General features: G+C 41.6%; 1 long non-coding RNA gene across 3 annotated transcripts; it reads left to right on the top strand.

Annotated features, from left to right (window-relative positions):
• Nucleotides 1–132: 132 nt before the first annotated feature.
• On the top strand, nt 133–25,911 carry LOC123576202. 3 transcript variants are annotated; one of them, XR_006701223.1, is made up of 6 exons: nt 133–715; nt 1,460–1,601; nt 1,925–2,052; nt 19,875–20,051; nt 20,743–20,807; nt 25,739–25,911. It is a non-coding gene; the product is annotated as an uncharacterized LOC123576202 (long non-coding RNA). The 3 variants fall into 3 exon arrangements; XR_006701222.1 differs by having other exon boundaries at nt 25,420–25,911; XR_006701224.1 differs by lacking the exon at nt 1,460–1,601 and having other exon boundaries at nt 135–715; nt 25,420–25,911.
• The last annotated feature ends 1,407 nt before the right edge of the window (nt 25,912–27,318 follow it).

The raw sequence follows: 27,318 nt of genomic DNA, 5'->3' as shown, positions 1-27,318 counted from the left end.
CTCTGCATTTGGATTCGCCCATGCCGTCTCCAGGGCAGCACGCAGAACGCCGGAAGGAGCGCGGGGCGCTGACTGGCCGAGCCGTTTGGGTTCTCATTGGCTGAGGCCCGGAAGTGCGGGACCTTGGCAAAGCGTTTGTCCAACCTAACTGGGTGTGGGGGCCGGGTTCTTGGGCAGATAGGGGACCTATGCGCAGTTGGGGGCTATGAAGGCCTAGGCCGTTGTCATTTCTTCTCCCTCTACACTGTCTTCTGTTTCCTCCCATCCGTTTTTTGACGCTTGCCAGAGCTCAAAGACGTGGCGACATAGTCTGAGTAATAGCTGAGAATGAAGCCGGCTTCTCGTGTTCCTCACTCTTTAGAAAAGTGAAGACTGTGGACAACCTTGCTTCTTGCACATGAGAAAACAGACCAGATTCTCCGTCTGTTTATGGTTTTCGAAGCTCCACGTCCTCAGATTCCAGACGCCAGACGTCAACACCAGCTCCCCTCTTCCTTCCATTCAAGTTAGCTCAGTGGTTCTCAAATTTCAGCATCCGAATCACCTGGATGCTGTTGAAACACATTTCTGGGTCCCACCCACAGAACTTCTGATTCTGTGCATCTGGATGAGGCCCAAAAGTTTTCAGTTCCATCATGTTACCAAGTGATGAGGATGTTACTAATCAGCGGCCATGCTTTGCTTATAGAAGGGCTGTGCCTCTCTTTAATCTCAGGTGAATCACATCTATTCTTTGACTTCTAACCCTTCTACGTTCTCAGGAATCTTTCTCAGTGGTTTCTGCTTGCAGGATAAACCTGGAAATACTTTCCAAATGACATGAGCAAAAGGCCAAGAGTAGTGGAGAATGGAGAATGCCTTCTGAACCCTGAAGTTTTTTCTGCCCAGAACAGTGCCAGCAGCTAATGTTCTAATCTTTGGTGAAAAAAATTGGAAGGTTCCCTTTTGGGGAAAGAGATTTGCCTAATACCTGGCAGAAGGGAAGGTCTCCCATTGAAAGAGCTCAGTGCCTTATCTCAACTAAAGGAAGTTCACTAATCAATAACCTTCCCCAAATGTGTGATAAACACTGAATAAGCCTTTTAGTACCTTACTCTGGCATATGAATACTCTGGAATATGAACACACAGAAATATCAAGATATGTGAGGAAAGATTCTAACATGAAAGAGATTAAAATAAGCTAACCAATGCAAGTAACTCAGAGGAAACAAATACAATGCAGAAGCCAGGCTAAAACTTCAAAATTATTAATATTCTAGATGTGAAAATGCATAGCATCTATAGTTAGTATTTTTTTTTCCTTTAATCCAAAAGATATTTAAGAGCAGCTTTTATTTGTTTGCTTTTAATTAACTAGTTAGATGTTGTTGTTGTTCGACTGTGTGTATTTGGTTTGGGGAAGCTATTGAAACTTCCTTTGTTATAATAAATGATTAATATTTTTTAATGTTCCACAGGAGTTTGGAATGAAGATCTCTTATTTGTTGGCTTCAAAATTTCATATGCATACTTTCAAGTTTATTAAGTGACATGTTTGAATCTTCCAGACCTTCTTTTCATGTTGCTTCGTCCTGATTGCTCTGCCAGTTCTTGAGAAAGGTGTTTTGAAGTTACTCGTTATGGTCGTGGATTTGCCAATTATTTGTTTCTGGGTTTAGTTCAAGGTCAGCGAGCTTAGAAAAACAACAGCATAATGACCCCAGTGAAAATAGGAGGAAAGCATTATTAAAGTTAAAACAAGAAATGAATGAAACTGAAAGGGAAAAAAAAAATCCACCCAGGAGTATAAATTCAGAGGGCAGGAGATTGTTTCCATGATTCTCTTCTGAGCTATAATTTCCCCAGAGAACTAGACACAGAAGCTGACCATGGTGCCCTGGGGGCTCCAGCTTTTCCTAAGATATGATGTGCTCTATGCCCAGGTTACCAGCTCAGGGAATGGACTGTCCTGGAGACAGAAGCTGGAGTCTGGGAGCCTCAAGACCAATGCACCCCATCTCTCTGGAAAGTCTGGGAGAGGACACGATCATTCTAGCACCAGTTTACAAGCGTAAATGCACTGAAAGAGCCAGATGCCATCTCCCTCTTGGATGGGAGGTTTTCAACCTTATAATACTAACCCATAGCTTTTAAAATTACTGGCCTCCTGGGAGGTCTTTTCCCTTTAATAACAAAATTAATCACTCTTAACATCCTTTACACATACTGTGGCAACTCCAGGATGGACTAGATTTTCAGAGAAATTACTTTTTGGGGTCATTACTTGCAACAAATTCCTTAATGACTGGTCCCTTCTCACCATCTCCTCCTCAGCACATCCTATGCACCTCTGACCCCGCTTCCCCCTCATGCACCTGATGGTGCTTTCTTCTTCTTCCTTCCCAAAGCCCATGTTACTGTGCAAAACATATTCTACTGATAGTGTGGTAATAACAGAGGTTACAACACAGAAAAGAAAGAACTTAAAAATGAATGTTAGACATGGTCATGGCAAGGGTGTTAGGAAGCAGGCATTTGCACACTGCCAGGGAGAGAGCAGTTTGGCAATACATATCGAAATACCAAATGCACATCCTCATTGACCAAGCAGTTCTTCTAAAAATTTATCATACATGTGTGTGTGTGTGTGTGTGTGTGTGTGTGTGTGTGTGTGTGTGTGTACATTTGAAAAATGGCATACGCACAAAAGTATTCAATGCAGATGAGGCTTTTTTTTTTTTTTTTTTTTTTGGGACAGAGAGAGACAGAGCATGAACGGGGGAGGGGCAGAGAGAGAGGGAGACACAGAATCAGAAACAGGCTCCAGGCTCTGAGCCATCAGCCCAGAGCCCGACACGGGGCTTGAACTCACGGACCGCGAGATCGTGACCTGGCTGAAGTCGGACGCTTAACCGACTGCGCCACCCAGGCGCCCCTGAGGCATTTTAAAAAAACTGGTAACAGGGGCGCCTGGGTGGCGCAGTCGGTTAAGCATCCAACTTCAGCTCAGGTCATGGTCTCGCAGTTTGTGGGTTCAAGCCCCACGTTGGGCTCTGTGCTGACAGCTCAGAGCCTGGAGCCTGCTTCGGATTCTATGTCTCCTCCTCTCTCTGCACCTCCCATGCTCATGCTCTATCTCTCACTGTCTCTCAATAATAAATAAACGTTTAAAAAATTTTTTAAAAAACTGATAACTCAAATTTATATCAGCAAGAGACTGATTAAATTAGAAATGAATTTTTCTCTTTGTGTGCTGATATAAAAATATACCCAAGGCTAGTTGTTAAGGGGGAAAAGCAAGGTGCATAACACTGAGTGTAATATATTACCATTTGTAAAAAAAAAAAAAAGAGGAACAAGAATACATGTAGTAGATATTGGCTCACATAGGCAAAGAATAGCTCCAACATCTCCTGAGGGAAGGACAAGAAACCAGTTAACGGTTGATTGTTGGAGGGGACCCGAGTGGGTGCAGGGCTGGGTATAAGAGATGACAATGTGTACATCTCAGATTTGAAACCACATAACGGCACTACCTATTCTACTGTATGTCACATAATTTAAGTGAATATATATATTTTTTAATTATATATTACACACATATATGGAATGTAGCTTGTCTACATTCTGCAAGCCTTCCCGCCACGCACCATGCTCCTCCTTCAGACTCTCCCTAGAGCTCCATTTTCCCTTCTCACCTCTTCTACCCAGTCCAAGGCTGACACCCCTCCTTCTTTGTCTTCAAGGAAATATTGTCTCAGTCCCATCACCTTATCTGATGGAGCACCTGAACTTCCAGTCCATTAACGACCTCCCCTAGACAGAACTGATCTAATCTTTCATCCGCAGGAAGGTGGCTAAGGAGTTTCTGTAAACAAATGTTGCCCGCTCCTAATTGTTACCTTTAGAAATGCAAAGAGACTGTAGATTATTTGAATTTCGAGTTTTCTCTTAAGAAATCTCAGGCTGAATTATTAAGCCGCATTCCCTGTCCCTGAAAGGGAAGGGCCCTTTCCCTTTCCTCCTTCCTGGTACACGGTTAACACTGAAATGAGTGTTCTTATCCATCCATCTCGCAAGCAGTTCTGATTTGCTGCCTGAGGGTAAATTCGCATGTGATAGGATGGTGTCAAAGGTTTAACATTTGCTTTGTGATTTGTAAAAAATACTATTTTTAAGCATAGGAAGGCATTTCCCATGTGGAGATCAGCTATTCACCTATTTTTCTACTTTCATTGTTTCAGTGTTCACACTGGATTATTCAGCCCATCTGGAATTTATTTTGGTGAACATTGGGAAATTAGGTTCTAACTTTATATGCCTCAGAATAATTAACCAGTTATCCCAGCACTAACCTTCTCCCTTTCCTCGGGCAATTGTGACGCCTCCTTCACTGTAGACCAGTTTTTTAATATGCACATTAAGGTCTGTTTCTAGCTTATTAATTTTGATCTGTGGAGCTATTTGTGAAGTAGAGATGATCCTTAATGATGTGGGCTTTAAATTTTTATAACATGGAAGAAAGAAAAATTACCTGCAGAGAATGAAGGGGCAGGATGACAAGGAGAACATGGAGGGGAGGGAAAGATTAAGACAAGGCAGTGCGTGATATGTGATGGGGCGTCATTTAGAGTAGAAGCACTAAGATACACTAACAGCCCACCTGTGGCTGCAGAACGTCAAATTATGAGAGAAAAGGTCTGGCACGGTGACCCTCTAGAGTTTGCTGCAGTCTAGGAGCAGGATCAGAGGAATCATATGTATTCAAGTGCATTCATTCAACAAATATATACTCGGGGCTGCTGTACATCAGGCAAGGCATTCTCTCCTGAGTCTAAAGCAGTGAACAAAAAGATAGGAGCCTATTAGAAGTGGAGAGAGAAATACTGTCCCAGGAGTAGAATACATAGTGGGGCTTATACATCTGGGTTTTCTTTTAAGACAGGCATTGTGGATGATTGTCAATTATTGGCAGTGCAGAACATGAATCTCTTTCTTCTGTTTGGGTTAGGTTGAGTTGCTTACTATCTTAGGTTGAGTTGGCCAGAAGTGGAACCTAAGAAGGGGATTTTTGTGCATGTGATTTATCGGGAAGTGTTGCTAGGAAGAGGAGAATGAGGAAAATAGGAGAGGGCATGGGAACGGCTAAGAATGAGTGTGGTCTATTTGGAGACAAGATTTGGCCCAAATCCCCTGGTAGCTCTGAACCATAAATTGCAACCTAGAGTTGGTTCCACTTTAAAGCTGAGGTGTCACTTCAAATGCTAATGTAGCAATCAAATATCAGGCTACTAGGGATGGGCAGCCTAATTTCCAAGGTTGAGGTGGTTACTGGTCAGATAAGAGTAAATTTCAGCAGAAGGCGGTACATGGAGGATGGGTATACTAGCCAGGTACAGAAAACCTGGGTAAGAAATCGGGAGTATGAACTACATTGAACAAATGAGCCTTACACTAGCCTTAACCCTAATTCTAACTATAGCACTGGAGGTAACCCCAGCTGTAGTCCTATGGCTTTCTTTGTCCTAAGGTTGGCAAAGTCAAAGCCATAACCCTAAATCTACTTTGTTTCAACACTAGACCTATGTAAGCCCTAACTCTAATCCAAGCCCCAAATGTAACCCTGACTTTAGCCATATCCCAAACATAACTCTGCCACTAGGTTAGCCTGAGCCCTAGTCCTTGCCCCAATCTAAGCCCTGATCCTAACCTTATCCTAAACTCACGTCATAGCTTGAACCCTAGCCCTCGTCCTAGTCCTGTGGTTCTCTTTATTCTTTCTTGAGGTTTGTTTTTTTTTTTTTTTTTTTTTTTTTTTGGCCCAACTCCCAGCCTTCCCAATACACCTGTGAACCTCCCAGTATCTTACCAACATATTCCCTTTAATCAAAGTCCATTTCTGTTGCTTCCAGTTAAGAGTCCTGAAAAATGTAGAAATTGATCCCAAGAGTAGATGCAGGCTAAAGAAAGACCTTAAAAATTCAGAGCAAACACGGGGTGGATATCAGGTCTATCTGGGGAGCAAGACAATGAAATCTAGTTCATCTTAAGGGATGGGAATTTGGCAACCTGTAGCAGAATGAGGGAAAATAATAATTGAAATTATTATCTGCAGTCACCTGGGATGGATACCCATTTGAAAAAAGACTTCAGAGTAAAAAGTAATTGCTACAGGGGACACACACACACACACACACACACACACACACACATACACAAAAGAATTTAAGATCCAGGACCTGAGATAGTTTCTTCTAATGGGGTTGGACAGTATTAAGTTCCTAAATTCTTGGTTTGAAGCATGGACTAAAATCTCAGGAATCTGTATGGCTGTGATGAAATAATCTCTTATTTCAAGGCTACATGATTTAAATTGAAAACAAGAAATGTAATCCTTTGGATTACAAATACGTCGGCTGAATTTATAGTCGTCCCTATTTTCTTAGTTGAATAAAACTGGTCTCAACAGTGGTCTGTTGTGTTTTAATACCAAAGCTCCAAGATATAAAATATAAATCAAAAGTTCTTGGAATTTTTGGTCTCGGGCTGTCTTTCCACTACTTTTTCTCTCACTTTTTTAAAATGATTTACTTTTTAATTTACATCAAAGTTAGTTAGCATATAGTGCAACAATGATTTCAGGAGTAGACTCCTTAATACCCCTTACCCATTTAGCCCATCCCCCCTCCCACAACTCCTCCAGCAGCCCTCTGTTCTCTATATTTAAGAGTCTCTTATGTTTTGTCTCCCTCCCTGTTTTTAAAATATTTTTGCTTCCCTTTCCTTATGCTAATCTGTTTTGTGTCTTAAGTGAGTGAAGTCATATGATATTTGTCTTTCTCTGACTAATTTCGCTTAATATCCACTAGTTCCATCGATATAGTTGCAAATGGCAAGATTTCATTATTTTTGATTGCTGAGTAATACTCCATTGTATTTTTATACCACATCTTCTTTATCCATTCAGTAGTTGATGGACATTTGGGCTCTTTCCATACTTTGGCTATTGATAATGCTGCTATAAACATTTGGGTGCATGTGCCCCTTCAAATCTGTATTTTTGTATCCTTTGGATAAATACCTAGTAGTGCAATTGCTGGGTCATAGGGTAGTTCTATTTTTAATATTTTGAGGAACCTCCATACTGTTTTCCAGAGTGGCTGCACCAGTTTGCATTCCCACCAGCAGTGCAAAGAGATTCTCCTTCTCCACATCCTCGCCTACATCTGTTGTTGCCTGAGTTGTTCTGTTGAGCCATTCTAATGGATGTGATGTGGCATTTCATTGTGGTTTTGATTTGTATTTCCCTGATGATGAGTGATATTGAGCATTTTTTTGTGTGTTGGCTGGCCATCTGGATGTCTTTGGAGAAGTGTCTATTCATGTCTTTTGCCCGTTTCTTCACTGGATTAATTGCTTTTTGGGTGTTGAGTTTAATAAGTTCTTTATAAATTTTGGATACTAACCCTTTATCTGATAAGTCGTTTGCTAACATCTTCTCCCATTCTTTCGATTGCCTTTTAGTTTTGCTGATTGTTTCCTTCACTGTGCAGAAGATTTTCATTTTGATGAGGTCCCCATGGTTCATTATTACTTTTGTTTCCCTTGCCTCTAGAGATGTGTTGAGTAAGAACTTGCTGCAGCCAAGATCAAAGAGGTTTTAGCCTGCTTTCTCCTCAAGGATTTTGATGGCTTCCGGTCTTATATTTAGGTCTTTCACCCATTTTGAGTTTATTTTTGTGTATGGTGTAAGAAAGTGGTGCAAGATCATTTTTCTGCATGTCGTGTCTAGTTTTCCCAGCACTACTTGCTGAAGAGACTGTCTTTATTCCATTGGATATTCTTTCCTGCTTTATCAAAGATTAGTTGGCCATATGTTTGTGGATCCATTTCTGGGTTCTCTATTCTATTCCATTGATCTGAGTGTCTGTTTTTTGCCAGTACCATATGGTCTTGATGTTTATAACTTTGAAATACAGCTTGAAGTTGGGGATTGTGATGCCTCCAGCTTTGGTTTTCATTTTCAAGATCGTTTTGGCTATTCAGGGTCTTTTCTGGTTCCATGCAAATTTTAGGATTGCTTGTTCTAGCCCTGTGAAGAATGCTGGTGTTATTTTGATTGGAATTGAATTGAATATGTGGATTGCTTTGGATAGTATTGATGTTTTAACAATATTCGTTCTTCCTATCCAGGAGTATGAAATATTTTTCCATTTTGTGTGTGTGTGTGTGTGTCTTCTTCAATTTCTTTCATAAGCTTTCTATAGTTTTCAGTGTATAGTTTTTTTTTTTGTTTTTTTTTTTTTTTACCTCTTTGGTTAGATTTATTCCTAGGTATTTTATGGTATTGATGCAATTGTAAATGAGATCGGCTCCTTGATTTCTCCTTCTGTTGCTTCATTATTGGCGTATAGAAATGCAACTGACTTCTGTGAATTGATTTTTGTATCCTGCGACTTTGCTGAATGCATGGATCAGTTCTAGCAGTTTTTTGGTGGAATCTTTTGGGTTTTCCATATAGACTCTCATGTCATCTGCGGAGAGTGAAAGTTTGACCTCCTCCTGGCTGATTTGGATGCCTTTTATTTCTTTGTGTTGTCTGATTGCTCAGGCTAAGACTTCCAAAACTATGTTGAATAACAGTGGTGAGAGTGGACATCCTTGTGTTGTTCCTGACCTTAGGGGGAAAGCTCTCAGCTTTTCCCCATTGAGGATGAGATTAGCGTTGGGTCTTTCATATATGGCTTTTATGATCTCGAGGTATCATCCTTCTATCCCTACTTTCTTGAGGGCTTTTACCAAGAAACGATGCTGTATTTTGTCAAATGCTTTCTCTGCATCTATTGAGAGGATCATGTGGTTCTTGTCCTTTCTTTTTTTGATGTGATGAATCACATTGACAGTTTTGCAGGTATTGAACCAGCCCTGCAACCCAGGTTTAAATCCCACTTGGTTGTGGTGAATAATTTTTTTAACGTATTGTTGGATCCGGTTGGCTAGTATCTTTTTGAGGATTTCTGCATCCATGTTCATCAGGGAAATTGGTCTCTAGTTCTCCTTTTTAGTGGGGTCCTTGTCTGGTCTTGGAATCAAGGTAATGCTGGCCTCAAAGAATGAGTTTGGAAGTATTCCTTCCATTTCTATTTTTTGGAACAGCTACAAGAGAATAGGTGTTAACTCTTCTTTAAATGTTTGGTGGAATTCCCCTGGAAAGTCATCTGGCCCTGGAATCTTGTTTTTGGGGGGATTTTTGATTACTAATTCAATTTCTTTACTGGTTATTGGTCTGTTCAAATTTTCTATTTCTTCCTGTTTCAGTTTTGGTAGTTTATATGTCTCTAGGAATTTGTCCATTTCTTCCAGATTGCCCATTTTATTGGCATATACTTGCTCATAATATTCTCTCATTGTTGTTTGTATTTCTGCTGTGTTGGTTGTGATCTCTCCTGTTTCATTCTTGATTTTATTTGTTTGGGTCCTTTCCTTTTTCTTTGTGATCAAACTGACTAGTGGTTTATCAATTTTGTTAATTCTTTCAAAGAATCAGTTTCTGGTTTCATTGATCTGTTCTATTTTTTTTTTTTTTTTTTTTTTTTGGTTTCAATAGCACTGATTTCTGCTCTAATCTTTATTATTTCCTGTCTTCTGCTGGTTTTGGGTTTTATTTGCTGTTCTTTTTCCAGCTCTTTAAGGTGTAAGGTTAGTTGTGTATCTAAGACCTTTCTTCCTTCTTTAGGAAGGGCTGGATTGCTACATACTTCCCTCTTATTACTGCCTTTGCTGTGTCCCAGAGGTTTGGAGCTGTGGTGTTATCATTTTCATTGGCTTCCATGTACTTTTTAATTTCCTCTTTAACTTCTTGGTTATCCCATTCATTCATTAGTAGGATGTTATTTAGTCTCCAAGTATTTGTTATCTTTCCACATTTTTTCTTGTGGTTCATCCCGAGTTTCATAGTGTTGTGGTCTGAAAATATGCACAGTATGATCTCAATAATTTTGTACTTTTTGAGGGCTGATTTGTGTCCCAGTATATGATCTATTCTGGAGAATGTTCCATGTGCACTGGAGAAGAATGTATATTCCACTGCTTTGGGATGAAATGTTCTGAATATATCCGTTAAGTCCACCTGATCCAGTGTGTCATTCAAAGCCATTGTTTCCTTGTTGATTGCTGTTAGTGGGGTGTTGAAGTCCCCTGCTATTATGGTCTGATTATCAATGAGTTTCTTTATGTTTGCGACTAATTGCTTTAAATATTTGGGTGCTTCCCATTTGGAGCACAAATGTTTACAAATGTTAGGTCTTCTTGGTGGATAAAGCCCTTAATTATGATATAATGCCCCTCTTCATCTTTTATTACAGTCTTTATTTTAAAATCGACATTGTCTGATATAAGTATGACTACTCCAGCTTTCTTTTGTCAACCATTAGCATGATAGATGGTTCGCCATCCCCTCACTTTCAATCTGAAGGTGTCTTTCGGGCTAAAGTGTGTCTCTTGTAAACAGCATATAGATGGATCTTGTTTTCTTATCCGTTCTGTTACCCTGTGTCTTTTGATTAGAGCACCTAGCCCATTGACATTTAGAGTGAGTACTGGAAGATATGAATTTATTGCCATTATGTTGCCTATAGAATTGGAATTTCTGGTGGTGTTCTTTCTAGTCTTTGTTGCCTTTGGTCTTTTTTTTTTTTTTTTTTTTTTTTGTCTTTTCTCCCCTCAGAGAGTCCCCCTTAAAATTTCTTGCAGGGCTGGGAGGTTCGGAAGATGGTGGCATAGGGGGACGCTGGGCTCACCTCGTCCAGCTGATCACTTAGATTCCACCCACACCTGCCTAAATAACCCAGAAAACCTCCAGAGGATTAGCAGAACGGAGTCTCCGGAGCCAAGCGTAGACGAGAGGCCCATGGAAGAGGGTAGGAAGGGAGGACAGGCGGTGCGCGCTACACGGACTGGCGGGAGGAGCCGGGGCAGTGGAGGGGCCGCCCGCCAGGCAAGGCGGAATCCCCGAGTCTGGCTTGCAAAAGTGGAGGGGCCGGACAGAGTGTGTTCTGACAGCCAGCAAGACGTAACATCTGGAATGTTATAAGTCAACAGCTCTGCTCGGAGAGCGGGAGGGCGAGAGGACACTGGGAGGGAGAGGTGTGGAGTCCCAGAGGACAGAGCTCAGCTCGGGGGGAAACAAAGGTGCTGGGAAGCGCCATCTCCCTTGCCCATCCCCAGCCAAAATCCCAAAGGGAACCAGTTCCCGTCACGGAACTTGCTTGCACCGCGCAAACACCGAACGGGGTGCTTCTGTAGATCCATCCCTCCGACGGGTTGGCCTCCCTCCCACAGGGGACCACCGAGGGCAAAGCAGGCTAAGCCTGCCCCTCCCGCCCCTGTGCACCTTGGGGATCCACCCCAGCTAATATGCCAGATCCCATCGAAGCAGCACCACAAGCCTGGCAGTGTGCAAGCAGCCCAGACAGGGGCCACACCACTCCACAGTGAGTCCTGCCCCTGGGAGAGGGGAACATAAGGTACACACCAGTCTGATTGTGGCCCCAGCGGTGGGCTGGGGCAGACATCGGGTCTGACTGTGGCCCCGCTCACCAATACAAGTTACTCAGACAGCACAGGGAAAGTGCCCTGCGGTTTGGAGCCACCTCAGGGACTACCCAAAATGACAAAACGGAAGAATTCTCCTCAAAAGAAACTCCAGGAAGTAGATCAAAAACGATTTAAGCAATATAACGGAACAAGAAAGTAGAATAATAGTCATAAAATTAATTGCTGGGCTTGAAAAAAGTATAGAGGACAGAAGAGAATCTATTGCTACAGAGATCGAGGGACTAAGAAATAGTCGTGAGGAGCTAAACAATGCTATAAATGAGGTGCAAAATAAAATGGAGGCGGCCATAGCACAGATTGAAGAGGCAGAGGAGAGAATAGGTGAATTAGAAGATAAAATTATGGAAAAAGAGTAAGCTGAGAAAAAGAAAGGTAAAAAAATCCAGGAGTATGAGGGGAGAATTAGAGAACTAAGTGATGCGATGAAACGTAATAATATCCGTATAATAGGGATTCCGGAGGAGGAAGAGAGAAAGGGGCTGAAGGTGTACTTGAACAAATCATAGCTGAGAATTTCCCTGATCTGGGGAAAGAAAAAGGCATTGAAATCCAAGAGGCACGGAGAATTCTCTTCAGACGTAGCTTGAATCGATCTTCTGCACGACATATCATAGTGAAACTGGCAAAATACAAGGATAAAGAGAAAATTCTGAAAGCAGCTAGGGACAAACACACTCTAACATATAAAGGGACACCCATAAGACTAGTGGCAGACTTATCTACTGAAACTTGGCAGGCCAGAAAGGAATAGCAGGAAATCTTCAATGTGATGAACAGAAAAAATATGCAGCCGAGAATCCTTTATCCAGCAAGCCTGTCATGCAGAATAGAAGGAGAGATTAAGGTCTTCCCAAACAAACAAAAACTGAAGCAATTCATCACCACTAAACCAGCCCTACAAGAGATCCTAAGGGGGATTCTGTGAGTGATATGTTGCAAGACATCGCAATGACTCTAAACCCATATCTTTCAATAATACCTCTGAATGTAAATGGACTAAATGTGCTAACCAAAAGACATAGGGTATCACAATGGATAAAAAAACAAGACCCATCTATTTGCTGCCTACAAGAGACTCATTTTAGACCTGAGGATACCTCACCTTCTGATTGAAAGTGAGGGGATGGAGAACTATCTATCATGTTACCAGAAGTCAAAAGAAAGCTGGAGTAGCCATACTTATATCAGACAAACTAGACTTTAAATTAAAGGTGGTAACAAGAGATGAAGAAGGGCATTATATAATTATTACAGTGTCTATCCATCAGGAGGAGCTAACAATTATAAATGTCTATGCACCGAATACGGGAGCCCCCAAATATATAAAACAATTAATCACAAACATAAGCAACCTTATTGATAAGAATGTGGTAACTGCAGGGGACGTTAATACTCCACTTACAACATGGTCAATAGAGAAACAAGGGCCCTGAATGATACATTGGATCAGATGGACTGACAGATAATATCTAGAACTCTGCATTCCAAAGCAACAGAATATACTTTCTTCCCGAGTGCACATGGAACCTTCTCCAAGATAGATCACATACTGGGTCACAAAACAGCCCTTCATAAGTAAAAAAGAATTGAGATGATACCACGCACACTATCAGACCACAATGCTATGAAGCTTGAAATCAACCACAGGAAAAAGTCTGGAAAACCTCCAAAAGCATGGAGGTTAAAGAACACCCTACTAAAGAATGAATGGGTCAACCAGGCAATTAGAGAAGAAATTTAAAAATATACGGAAACAAATGAAAATGAAAATACAACAATCCAAACTCTTTGGGATGCAGCTAGGCAGTCCTGAGAGGAAAATACATTGCAATCCAGGCCTATCTCAAGAAACGAGAAAAATCCCAAATACAAAATCTAACAGCACACCTAAAGGAACTAGAAGCAGAACAGCAAAGACACCCCAAACCCAGCAGAAGAAGAGAAATAATAAGATCAGAGCAGAACTAAACAATATAGAATCTAAAAAAAACTGTAGAGCATATCAATGAAACCGAGAGTTGGTTTTTTGAAAAAATAAACAAAATTGATAAACCTCTAGCCAGGCTTCTCAAAAAGAAAAGGGACATGACCCAAATAGATAAAATCATGAATGAAAATGGAATTATTACAACCAATCCCTCAGAAATACAAGCAATCATCAGGGAATACTATGAAAAATTATATGCCAACAAACTGGACAACCTGGAAGAAATGGACAAATTCCTAAGCACCCACACACTTCCAAAACTCAACAGGAAGAAATAGAAAACTTGAATAGACCCATAACCATCGAAGAAATTGAATCAGTTATCAAAAATCTCCCAACAAATAAGAGTCCAGGACCAGATGGCTTCCCAGGGGAATTCTACCAGACATTTAAAGCAGAAATAATACCTATCCTTCTCAAGCTGTTCCAAAAAATAGAAAGGGAAGGAAAATTTCCAGACTCATTCTATGAAACCAGCATTACTTTGATTCCTAAACCAGACAGAGACCCAGCAAAAAAAGAGAACTACAGGCTAATATCCCTGATGAATATGGATGCAAAAATTCTCAATAAGATACTAGCAAATCAAATTCAACAGCATATAAAAAGAATTATTCACCATGATCAAGTGGGATTCATTCCTGGGATGCAGGGCTGGTTCAACATTCGCAAATCCATCAACGTGATCCATCACATTAATAAAAGAAAAGATAAGAACCATATGATCCTGTCAATCGATGCAGAAAAAGCATTTGACAAAATTCAGCATCCTTTCTTAATAAAAACCTTCGAGAAAGTCGGGATAGAAGGAACATACTTAAACATCATAAAAGCCATTTATGAAAAGCCCACAGCTAATATCATCCTCAATGGGGAAAAACTGAGAGCTTTCCCCCTGAGATCAGGAACACGACAGGGATGTCCACTCTCACTGCTGTTGTTTAACATACTATTGGAAGTTCTAGCATCAGCAATCAGACAACAAAAGGAAATCAAAGGCATCAAAATTGGCACAGATGAAGTCAAGCTTTCACTTTTTGCAGATGGCATGATATTATACATGGAAAACCCGATAGACTCCACCAAAAGTCTGCTAGAACTGATACATGAATTTAGCAAAGTCGCAGGATACAAAGTCAATGTACAGAAATCGGTTGCATTCTTACACACTAATAATGAAGCAACAGAAAGACAAATAAAGAAACTGATCCCATTCACAATTGCACCAAGAAGCATAAAATACCTAGGAATAAACCTAACCAAAGATGTAAAAGATCTGTATGCTGAAAACTATAGAAAGATTATGAAGGAAATTGAAGAAGATATAAAGAAATGGAAAAACATTCTGTGCTCATGGATTAGAAGAATAAATATTGTTAAAATGTCAATACTACCCAAAGGTATCTACACATTCAATGCAATCCCAATAAAAATTTCACCAGCATTCTTCTCGAAGCTAGAATAAGCAATCCTAATATTTGTATGGAACCACAAAAGACCCCGAATGGCCAAAGTAATTTTGAAGAAGAAGACCAAAGCGGGAGACATCACAATCCCAGACTTTAGCCTCTACTACAAAGCTGTCATCATCAAGACAGCATGGTATTGGCACAAAAACAGACACATAGACCAATGGAATAGAATAGAAACCCCAGAACTAGACCCACAAACATATGGCCAACTAATCTTTGATGAAGCAGGAAAGAATATCCAATGAAAAAAGACAGTCTCTTTAAGAAATGGTGCGGGGAGAACTGGACAGCAACATGCAGAAGGATGAAACTAGACCACTTTCTTACACCATTTACAAAAATAAACTCGAAATGGATAAAGGACCTGAAATAGGTGAGACAGGAAACCATCAAAATCCTAGAGGAGAAAGAGGAAAAAACCTCTGACCTCAGCCGCAGCAATTTCTTACTTGACACATCTGCAAAGGCAAGGGAATTAAAAGCAAAAATGAACTATTGGGACCTCATGAAGGTAAAAAGCTTCTGCACTGCAAAGGAAACAATCAACAAAACTAAAAGGCAACCAACAGAATGGGACAAAATATTTGCAAATGACGTATCAGATAAAAGGCTGGTATCCAAAATCTATAAAGAGCTCACCAAACTCCACACCTGAAAAACAAATAATCCAGTGAAGAAATGGGCAGAAAACATGAATAGACACTTCCATCAAGAAGACATCCAGATGGCAACAGGCACATGAGAAGATGCTCAACATCACTCCTCATCAGGGAAATACAAATCAAAACCACACTCAGATATCGCCTCATGCTGGTCAGAGTGGCTAAAATGAACAAATCAGGAGACTATAGATGCTGGCAAGGATGTGGAGAAACGGGAACCCTCTTGCACTGTTGGTGGGAATGCAAATTGGTGCAGCCACTCAGGAAAGCAGTGTGGAGATTCCTTAAAAAATTAACAATAGATCTACCCTATGACCCAGCAATAGCACTGCTAATAATTTACCCAAGGCATACAGGAGTGCTGAGGCATAGGGGCACTTGTACCCCAATGTTTATAGCAGCACTTTCAACAATAGCCAAATTATGGAAAGAGCCTAAATGTCCATCAACTGATGAATGGATAAAGAAATTGTGGTTTATATACACAATGGAATACTACTTGGCAATGAGAAAGAATGAAATATGGCCTTTTGTAGCAACGTGGATGGAAATGGAGAGTGTTATGCTAAGTGAAATAAGTCATACAGAGAAAGACAGATACCATATGTTTTCACTCTTATGTGGATCCTGAGAAACTTAACAGAAGGCCATGGGGGAGGGGAAGGAAAATAAAAAGGTTAGAGAGGGAGGGAGCCAAAGCATAAGAGACTCTTAAAAGCTGAGAACAAACTGAGGGTTGATGGGGGGTGGGAGGGAGGGGAGGGTGGGTGATGGGCATTGAGGAGGGCACCTTTTGGGATGAGCACTGGGTGTTGTATGGAAACCAATTTGACAATAAATTTCGTATTAAAAAAAATTTCTTGCAGGGCTGATTTAGTGGTCATGAATTCCTTTAATTTTTGTTTGGGAAACTTTTCATCTCTCCTTCTATTTTGAATGACAGCTTTGCTGTGTCAAGAATTCTTGGCTGCGTATTTTTCTGATTCAACACATTGAATACTCCTTTCGGGTCTGCCAAGTTTCTGTGGATATGTCTGCTGCAAACTTGATCTGTCTTCCCTTGTCTTCCCTTCTCCTATGTTCATCTGTTTTGTTTTTTAAATTTCACATATGAGTGAAATCATATGATATTTGTCTTTCTCCGACTGACTTATTTCACTTAGCATAACATACCTTAGTTCCACCCACACTGTGGCAAATGGCAAGATTTCATTCTTTTTGATTGCCAAGTAATATGTGTGTGTGTGTGTGTGTGTGTGTGTGTGTGTGTGTGTGTATACATCTTCTTTATCCATTCCTCATTTGGGCTTTTTCCATACTTTGTCTATTGTTGATAGTGCTTCTATAAGCATTGAGGTGCATGTGCCCCTTCAAATCTGTATTTTTGTATCCTTTGGATAAATACATAGTAATGCAATTGCTGGGCCGTAGGGTAGCTGTATTTTTTATTTTTTTAGCAACCTCCGTACTGTTTTTGAGAGTGGCTGTACCAGTTTGCATTCCCACCAGCAGGGCAAAAGTTTTCCTATTTCTCCACATCCTCACCAACATCTGTTGTTTCCTGATTTTTTCTTTTGAGCCATTCTGACAGATGTGAGGTGGCATCTCACTATGGTTTTGATTTGTATTTCCCTGATGATGAGTGACGTTGAGCATTTTTCATGCGTTGGTTGGCAATCTGGATGTCTTCTTTGGAAAAGTGTCTATTCCTGTCTTTGCCCGTTTCTTCACTGGGTTATTTGTTTTTCTGGTGTTGAGTTTGATAAGTTCTTCATAGATTTTGAACACTAACTCTTTGTCTGATGTGTCATTTGCAAATATCTTTTCCCATTCGATTGGTTGCCTTTAGTTTTGTTGATTGTTTCCTTTGGTGTGCAGACGCTTTTTATCTTGATAAAAAGTTCATTTTTGTTTTTGTTCCCCTTGCCTCTGGAGACATGTCATGTAAGAAGCTGCTGCAGCCGAGGTCAAAGTGGTTGTTGCCTGTTTTCTCCTCTAGACTTTTGATGGCTTCTTGTCTTATGTTTAGGTCTTTCATCCACTTTGAGTTTATTTGTGCGTATGGTGTAAGAAAGTGGTCCAGGTTCATTCCTCTGCGTGTCGCTGTCCAGTTTTCCCAGCACCCCTTGCTGAAGAGACTGTCTTTATTCCATTGGGTATTCTTTCCTGCTTTGTCAAAGGTTGGCCATGAGTTTGTGGGTGGTTGGATTTTCTGGCAAGCCAGTGGCCCATGTTTCAAAGCAGAGAGGAAATTGCCACACCTTGTCTCTCTACTACTAAGAAGGATACACGATGTTTGCTAGGCTGCTTTGGATTTCTGAGGCAAAATATTCGGATGTGTGACCCTGAGTTTGCCAAATTATATGAGAAGGATGCCAAATTTGAGTGGATCCAGGAATGAGAGAGCCTTTCCAGCCTGTCCAGGCTAATGAGCAAATAGCCCTGTGATTTGGTCCATATACTCCAACGGATGCAGTGGTCTGCGTCAGTCCGCATGGATCCTGTGGTCGTCCTTGACAGCACTAGCCCATGGGTGGTGTCTTTGAATCTGAAACGGAGCATCCTCTCCTCATCAACTAACTCTCTTTGAGAAATAGTTGTTACAGGCCCCTGGAAGATACCATTTGATATTAGGTACCCTTGGGACGTGAGCTGCTTATCATGACCTGAGTTATATGATCCACCAAGTCATTAAGGTGGGTGTGCCCAGTGTTAGTACTACATTGTTAATTGTAGGTCCTGAAGGTATTAGCAAGCTGCCTGAGCAGGTTGGTTACACTCCCAGCATGTCTACTCTTTAACCCTCCTTTTTTTTAAATGCTTTATTTTTTTAAGTAATCTCTACATCCAACACGGGGATCAAACTCATGACCCAGAGATCAAGAGTTACATGCTCTACCAACTGAGGCAGCCAGGCACCCCTAGAAACTCCTTTTTAACCCACAGCTTTTTTGTCTTGGGGAGTTCTTTTTGACCAGTTGACTATTGAAGAAAAATTCAAGCCTGGCCTACAATGTTCTCTGCAAGGTTTCTTAGAACCAACCAGAGGTGGACCGCTTTTGCGTTATAGACATGAGAGACAAAGAAAGACCGCTTTGAAAACTAAAGGAAAGAAAATCTTCCCAGGGATGGGGGGAGCTTTTAAATAGCAAATCCACTTTTCTGGGTGGAGAAAAGCCCAGAAGTAAAGAGTAATAAGATTCATAGGCAGTAACTAACAGTCACAAGAAGTAATATCCTAGGGCATCATTCCTCTCTTGTAATCTTATCCTGATATATTTAATGCAACAATCTCCCCCACACCCTTCTGTGCCCTTCCTGGTCCTTCTGCTCTGCCTATCATCAGTCTAGGACTTACAGCCCATCATCGGCCAAATCCTTTGGCTGTTCCCTGAACACATCACCGCTCCTGTAATCCTTTCAAGGCATGGCTATTTTATTTTTCCCACACCTCAAATGTTTGGGTCATTGTCACTCTCACCTTGTTTTTACTTTCCCAATCACTAAAATTACTCTCCTGTGTATGCTCACCACTACCCTGAACCTACCTCGCTTTCTTCATTAAACTCAGCATTAAAAACAACTTTGGATCTACTCCTGAAATCCTTGTTGCACTATACGCTAACTAATTTGGATGTAAATTTAAAAAAATAAAATTAAGTATTATGTTGAAAAGTAAATAAAAATTAAAAAAAAAAAACAAACTTTGGTTAAACTCAACTTTCTTCCTCCCTTTCATGCCAACATGGAGCTGGGGATTGTGGTTGGAGAGAAACACGCAATCATGCCGATCTAGTCCTACTTTAAATGTGTAACCCAGGCATCTCAAATGGTCTCTCAGGCCTCCAGGAAATCCTACATTTTCTTAGACAATTCACTTTTTCCCTCTTTGGGCTGACTCACAGTTTCTCTCTCGTCCAACCTCAGCTAGTCTCATCACCACACTCACTCACAGTGGAAGCACCGAATCAACACAGTTACCTCTATCTGAATCCGTGAACCCCATCTCCCCCCTTTCACAGTGGATGGCCAGCCTCCCCCCACCCCCCAACCCCACACACACACTTGTTCCCTGGGTCCATCCCCTCTCTCCTGCATCATCAGTCTGCTCCTCTGGCGTTAACTTGATACATCCTACTTTTTTGTCTCTTGCTAGATGCAATTTCACGAAAATAATTTAGGAGATTTCATGAAACTGGTATCTTTTTAGCAAAATTCAAACGACATGGCCTCAAACACAGAGAGAAAAATACAATAAAACAATCTTTAAGGAAGAAATTGAAAACTTTGCAAAAGATGCCGAACGTCCAATCCCTCAAAAAGCTAAGTCAAGGTAAGTTTTGTGAACCCAACTTCACTAATAATATGTACTTTTTCTTTTATCGAAGTACAGTTGACATACATGTTACATCAGTTTCGGGTATATGGCATAGCGATTCCACAACTCTACACGTTATGTTTTCCTCACCACAAGCATAGCCGCCATCTGTCACCATACGGTGCTCTTACAGTAGGCATCGACTATATTCCCTACGGTCTCTTTATTCCCATGATTTCTTGATTCCATAACTGGAAGCCTGTATCTCCTACTCCCTTTCGCCCATTTTGCCCATCCCGCATTCTATTCTCCTCTGGTACCCCCCCCCCCCCGGTTTGTTCTCTGTATTTATGGGTCTGTTTCTGCTTTTTGTATTTGTTCCTTTTGGTTTTTTTAACATTCCATTTGTAAGTGAGATCATATGGCATTTGTCTTTCTCTCTATAACTTATTTCACTTAGCATAATACCAATAATATGTCCATTTTAGGTAACTTGACAGAAAAGGACTTCTTGTCTTTTAGAGATTCAGACTGAAGTCAACCTGTGTTGTCTGGGATTGGGATTTGCTTCAAAATAATTTAAGAGATGAGGGAATTGAGTCAGGAGGAAGATAGACGGGCTCTGTAAGGATCATTGTTAAAGTTGGTCTGAATACATGAAGCCCGTTAAAGGATTCTGTTTTTACATTTGAGGTTTTTTTCACAGGTTTTTTAAAAAAACTGCCGAACGCGTGGGTGATGGCGGTTAATCTTGGAATATCAGAGGACAAGGTAAGGAGTCTATAGATATATTTTCAGGATCATTTCTTTCTTTTTTTTTTTTTTAACGTTTTTATTTTATTTTTGAGACAGAGAGAGACACAGCATGAACGGGGGAGGGTCAGAGAGAGAGAGACCCAGAATCCGAAGCAGGCTCCAGGTTCTGAGCTGTCAGCACAGAGCCCGACGTGGGGCTCGAACTCACAGACCGCGAGATCATGACATGAGCCGAAGTCGGACGCTCAGCCGACTGAGCCACCCAGGCGCCCCTAGGATCATTTCTTTAAAAAGAGGAAGAAGAGGAGTGCCTGGTGGGCTTAGCTGGTGGAATATGTGACTCTCGACCTCGGGGTCATGAGTTCAAGCTCCACCTTGGGTGTAGAGATGACCTAGAAATAAAGTCTCTCAAAAAAATAATAAAAAGAGGAAGAAGAAATTAGGGAAAAATGGAACACTTAGAAACACTTTTGAAAAGTGTTTCCTCTGAATTATCCCAGGATCTTACCTGAAACCCGTGTCACAATGGGCACTATGTGACTAGTAAAACTGTTTACAGTCTTCTTCCAGTAACACAGTGTTTATTTAATTATCCAGGACCCCAAAGAATTTTGACTGTTAAAACAAGGGGAGGGGTGTCTGGGGGGCTCAGTCGTTTGAGCAGCCAACTTCGGCTCAGGTCATGATCTCGCAGTTTGTGAGTTTGAGCCCCGCTTGGGCTCTCTGCTGTCAGCACAGAGCCTGCTTCGGATCCTCTGTTCCCCTCGCTCTCTGCTCCTCCCCCGCTTGCATTCAATCAAAGGAAATTAAAAAATAAAATAAAATAAAATAAAACAAGGGGAAAACCATGCCTGCTAGTGAAAAAACTAAATTTTCATAGATACATTATCCTGTTTTTCAACTCTCGGTTTTGTGCAATTCCTGTGTTTGTCTATTCCTATGACAGAAACAACCCTCTAGTTATTATCCCTCCATATTTTGCTTTCTGGTCAGAATTAGTACCCCAGGATATTTTTTTCAATTATCTTGGATATTGTTATGTATTTATCCTTCCATATGCACTGTAGGGTACATTGTCATTTCCTTAAAAAAAATTATTTGGCATTTGATTGGTATTATATGAAATCCATGGATTAATCTGGGGATAAATGACATATCACAACAGCAAGTCTATCCATCTGGTGAACTTGCCTGACATGTAATCACTATCCCCGGGTCTTAGTGAACTCTAATGAAACATGACAGACCTGCATTAGCTGTGCTTCAGGCGACATCAGGGGGCCTCCAAGTGGCCTCCACGGCAGAGATCCGCAGAGGCCAGAAGCCTGAGTGAGTCATTTGCAGGCCCAGCACAAGGGGTGACAAGAATAATGGGGTGGATTTGGGGAAAATGTAAACCCTCAGATTTACCGGGGAAAAGGGCAGAACTCCAGGCAGGCAGGCCTGGTGTGGACTCAGGCTGGGTGTGAGCGGACTGAGGAAGCCAAGTGTAAGCAGGTGAGGACGTTGCTGCTGTGTGAGTAGTATCACCCACGCTTTCTGTGTGTGTTTTCTTTTCTTAATTCGTTGCGCCTTCTATTATCGTAGTTTTGCCTTTCCTATTATTTTGTGGGCTGGGCTTTTCTTTCTTTACCCAGTCTGAGAGTCTTCTCTTTCTGAAGGAGGATTAAACCCTTTGGCATTTCCTATGACCACTGATTACATATTGGCCTTATTCCTGTCATGTTTTATATTTGACTTTATTATGCTTTATCATTGCTGCCCTCTATCAATTTGGATGTGCTACCCTACTTCGATTTCTCTAGCAATAACCCCCAGCATCTACAAAAAAAAAAAAAAAAAAAAAAAATGTCTATTTTTCCATCAAAATCATACATTACCCAGGACAAAACCTTCAGACTTACCCTTTTTTTTCTAAAGTTTATTATTTATTTATTTATTTATTTATTTATTTATTTATTTATTTATTTTGAGAGAGACATAGAGGGCATGAGCGGGGGAGGGACAGAGAGAGGAGAGTGAGAGAATCCCAAGCAGGCCCCGGGCTGTCAGCACAGAGCCCGAACGCGGGGCTCAAGCTCACAAAACCGTGAGATCATGACCTGAGCAGAAACCAAGAGTTGGACGCTTAACCAACTGAGCCACCTGGAGAACCCTATCTTCTTCTTCTTTTTTTTTTTTTTTTAAGCATGCTTCAGTTGGCCCGTATAGCCTTGCTGATTCTTTTTTATTTATTTTTTTAATTTATTTTTGAGAGAGAGAGAGAGTGCGAGTAGGGAAGGGACAGAGGATCTGAAGCGGGCTCTGGGCTGACAGCCGCGATGCCAATGTGGGGCTCCGACTCACCAACTCTCGGCAAGAAGATGGTGACCTGAGCTGAAGTCGGATGCTCAACCAGCTGAGCCACCCAGGCGTCCCAGACTTACCTTCTTTCTAAGTTTTTTTAAAAATTTATTTTCTCTTTTACTGAACTATAGTTGACCTACAATGTTACATCAGTTTCAGGTGTGCGGCATAAAGATTCAACTTTTCCATACTTTATGCTGTGTTTAGCTCAAGTGTCTGTCACTTTACGACACTATTACAGTACCATTGACTCTATTCCCTGTGATGCATCTTTCATCCCATGATTTGATCGTTCCATAACTGGAAGCCTGTGCCTGCCTCCCCTTCCCCTTCACCCATTTTGCCCAAGCCCGCATCACCTCTAGACTTCTTTCTCCAACTTCTTCCCGCTCCCATAGCATTCGAGATTTTGTGGCAACTGTACTTTAATTTCAAGGTATTGATTTTTTTTTTTAATTTTTTTTTCAACGTTTATTTATTTTTGGGACAGAGAGAGACAGAGCATGAACGGGGGAGGGGCAGAGAGAGGGAGACACAGAATCGGAAACAGGCTCCAGGCTCTGAGCCATCAGCCCAGAGCCCGACGCGGGGCTCGAACTCACGGACCGCGAGATCGTGACCTGGCTGAAGTCGGACGCTTAACCGACTGCGCCACCCAGGCGCCCCTCAAGGTATTGATTTTATATACATTTAAATAATTTCTTCATAACCGGTGCATTAAACATTCTCATCATATTATTAAATGTTATCCCGACTTCAAATTACACCAGTTTCAATAGTTACCATTATTTTTTAAATAAACTTATTTTAGAATAGTTTTAGAGTCATAGAAAAATTATGAAGATGGCATAAATGCTTCTCATGCCCCATGCTGAATTTTCTCTTAATGTTGTTGTTGTTTTTTTTTTTTTTTTTTTTTTTGAGAGAGAGAGAGAGAGAGAGAGAGAGAATGGGCGGGGGAAGGGCAGAGAGAGGGAGACACAGAATGTGAAGCAGGCTTCAGGCTCTGAACTGTCAGCACAGAGCCCAATGTGGGGGCTTGAACTCATGAGCCATGGAATGGTGACCCGAGCTGAAGTTGGATGCTTAACCAAATGAGCCACCCAGGTGCCCCTGAATTTTCTCTTTAAAAACCCTTTATGGCATGTTTGTCACAGATATTAATACATAACTAAGGTCCATGTTTTAATCAGATTTCCTTGGTTTTTATCAAATGTCCAGGATACCATGTTACATTTAATTGTTGTGTCTCCTTATGCTTCTCTTGGCTATGGCGATTTCTCCGATTTTCCTTGTTTTTGATGACCTTGACGGTATTTTTTTTTAAAGAACTTTTAATTTTTTTAATGTTTATTTTTTCTTGAGAAAGAGAGAGAGAGAGAGATAGAGTGTGAACAGTATAGAGGCAGAGAGAGAGAATCCTAAGCAGGCTCCGTACCCACAGCATAGAGCCTGATGTGGGGCCCTGAACTCGTGACCTGTGAGATCATGACCTGGGCCGAAACCAAGAGTCGGCCGCTTAACCGACGAAGCCACCCAGGCACCCCGACCTTGACAGTTTTGAAGAATACTGGTTAGGTATTTTTAGAATGTGACTCACTTGAATTTGTCTGATATATTTCTCATGATTTGACTGGGGCTATGGGTTGGGGGAAGAAGCCCACAGAGGCGGAATGCCCTTCTCATGGCTTCGTATGAAGGGTACATGCCATCAACATGACTTGTCACTCACTGGTGATGTAAGCCTTGATCACCTGCCAGAGGTGGTGTTTACCAGGTTTCCCCACTGTAGTGTGACTCTTTTTTCCCCTTCTCTACTGAACTCTCTGGAAGGAAGTCACTATATTTAGCCCACACTTCCAGAGTAGGGAGTTATGTTTCACCCCGTTGAGAATGGAGATCTACATACTTAAATTGGAATTCTTCTGTGTGGGAGATTTGTCTCTTCCTCCCCATATATTTATTTATTCAATCGTTTATTTATGTCACTGTGTATTTATGGATATTTATTTTTCACTTTGGGTTATAATCCAAATTACTCAATACCACCTTATTTTTTGGTCAAACTGTTTCAGCTTTGGCTACTGGGAATTCCTTTAGATGACCCCTGGGTTGTGTTGACGTAGCGCATTACTGTGGTTTTTGTTTTGTTTTGTTTTTGAACACTTCTTATCTTCTAGCCTTACGAGATGCTCCAGGCACAAAGTCTATTTTGTCATTATTGTCTTGTATGTCATCTTTTAGCCTCTTTATTTGCATCTATGTTTGTTTGTTTTCCTAGACTACATCCTCAAGGAAGATTGGTGTCTTGTTTCGACAAGTAAACACAAACTTGTTAAAATTTTAAGGGTAAATAGGAAAGAAACAGAAACAGGTGGTGAGGCCTTCAACCCACTGAGGTGGGGAGGAAAAGAATCCATAAAATGTGTTCTATCCAGCAAACTTCGGAAATGGAGGAGGAAGGAGGAAACAAGGGCCTCGTCAAGTTTCCTCAAGTTGGGTGTCATTTCTCCCGTTTGGCACTGGGATGTACGACCCTGGAGGGTTGCTCTACGTGAGGCTTGAGAATGGAAGCAGACTCCAGCCTGAGTTCTTTTCAGGAGGAAGATCTACCCTTTCTGCAGCTTGTCCAAGACGGTGAGACACGGGAGCTCCCACGCTCTGCCCTTGCCTGTGTGTTCTTCTCGGCGATAATGTCGTCCCATGTGCGATGCGGTGGCTCTGTGTCCCATCCCACGGGATGACTCAAGTAAAATGAAAGCCACGAGCACTTGATTCCTGTTTTTGAAAGTCCTTCTTTGTCACCTCCGCTAACACATAGGCTTAGTGCCTTTTTTAAAGAGCCCTGTGCTGCTGTGTCATCAATATAATCGGTCCTTGTGGGGTGGGCTCAGGAGGAAGAGAACAAACTGTTTTGCCCACCATAGTCCCTTAGCTAACTGGGCTTCATCTGTGCCAAGGTCTTTTATCCTACATGGGGGTTGTTTCTTACGGGTTTATTTAATCCTAACGTTTAGTTGGAGAAACAGGAGCCTATTCATATTGGGTCAACTACTTTATATTGCTAAATGTGGTAAATTTAGTAACACCAGGGGGAAAATGTTCTACTTGCTGAGGCTGAGCAGTGCAAGATTGTTACTTTTGTTTCCTTTCCAGAGCCCTTGCAGGGCAGAAACACTGATCCTGCCTCTTCTCACCTTATCTCCCAGGGTGACGCAATCATAGAGTGTCTAAAGAAGTTTCCAAGAGGTTCTTTGTTTTGCTTTGACAGTTTCCAACATAACTTGCGCTAAGCACAAACACTGACCAGTATGCATAAGAGTCACGGCAGGATAAGCGTCCTAGTTGGGGTTCCCCCCCCCCCCACCACCAAAAAGCCCCGGAGAGTTCAAGCAATATATTTGGTGATCCCAAGAGACATGGGCCAGAGAGCAGAGAAGTGAGACAGGGAAAGAAAGACGGCCAATGAAGGCTGTTTTAGCAAGGAAGGATAACTGGAGCTTCATCACATGGAAGAAGTCTGGGAGCCCGCATAAGATGTGCGTTGTCCTAAGGTGCTAGGGATCAGAGACTTCTGGGACCAGGTCCCCCAGAGCTTCCAGGCCACTGTACTGAGGAGGGCAGCCTTCAGTGGTCAGAAGAGGCAGTCTGCAAAGGACGTGCAGGTGCTGGCAGTTGGACACTGGCTGCACTAACCGGTGAGGCCACAGGACATTTGGGCGGAGTACCAAGTGTGTCCCTCACATCACGTTTTCTCAATTAAGTTAATTCAGATGTCATAACACAGTGCAATGGTGATGCCTGTTCCTTGCCTGATGGTGAGCATCTTTCCTCGCTAACAGACCCCAAGTCTCTATAGTCATATGACCCGGCTGAGCCAATCGTATGACCTCATGCTTCCTGGTGAAGCACAAAGCGAGCTTCACATAAGCTTATAATTTGAACTGATAAAGCAATTTTTTTCTTTATAATTTTCAAAAGGACACAAAATAAATGAAATGAGAAAACACATTTTGTGTATGTGCCCATTTGTCAGACCCCCTGTGGCAGGAAACGCTAGCTGAGCACCAAAATCTATTCTCCCCTTCTTCCTGGTTGCCCAGCTAGACTACATTTCCCAGCCTCCCCGCAGTGTCGGTGGCATGTAACTAAGACCTGTAGCCGGTGAAATTTGAGTGGT

This window comes from Leopardus geoffroyi, chromosome C2, assembly GCF_018350155.1.
Source record: "Leopardus geoffroyi isolate Oge1 chromosome C2, O.geoffroyi_Oge1_pat1.0, whole genome shotgun sequence".
NCBI classification, from domain to species: Eukaryota; Metazoa; Chordata; class Mammalia; order Carnivora; family Felidae; genus Leopardus; species Leopardus geoffroyi.
Note: the sequence above shows the minus strand (reverse complement) of the source record. Positions and strands in the feature narration are given on the sequence as shown.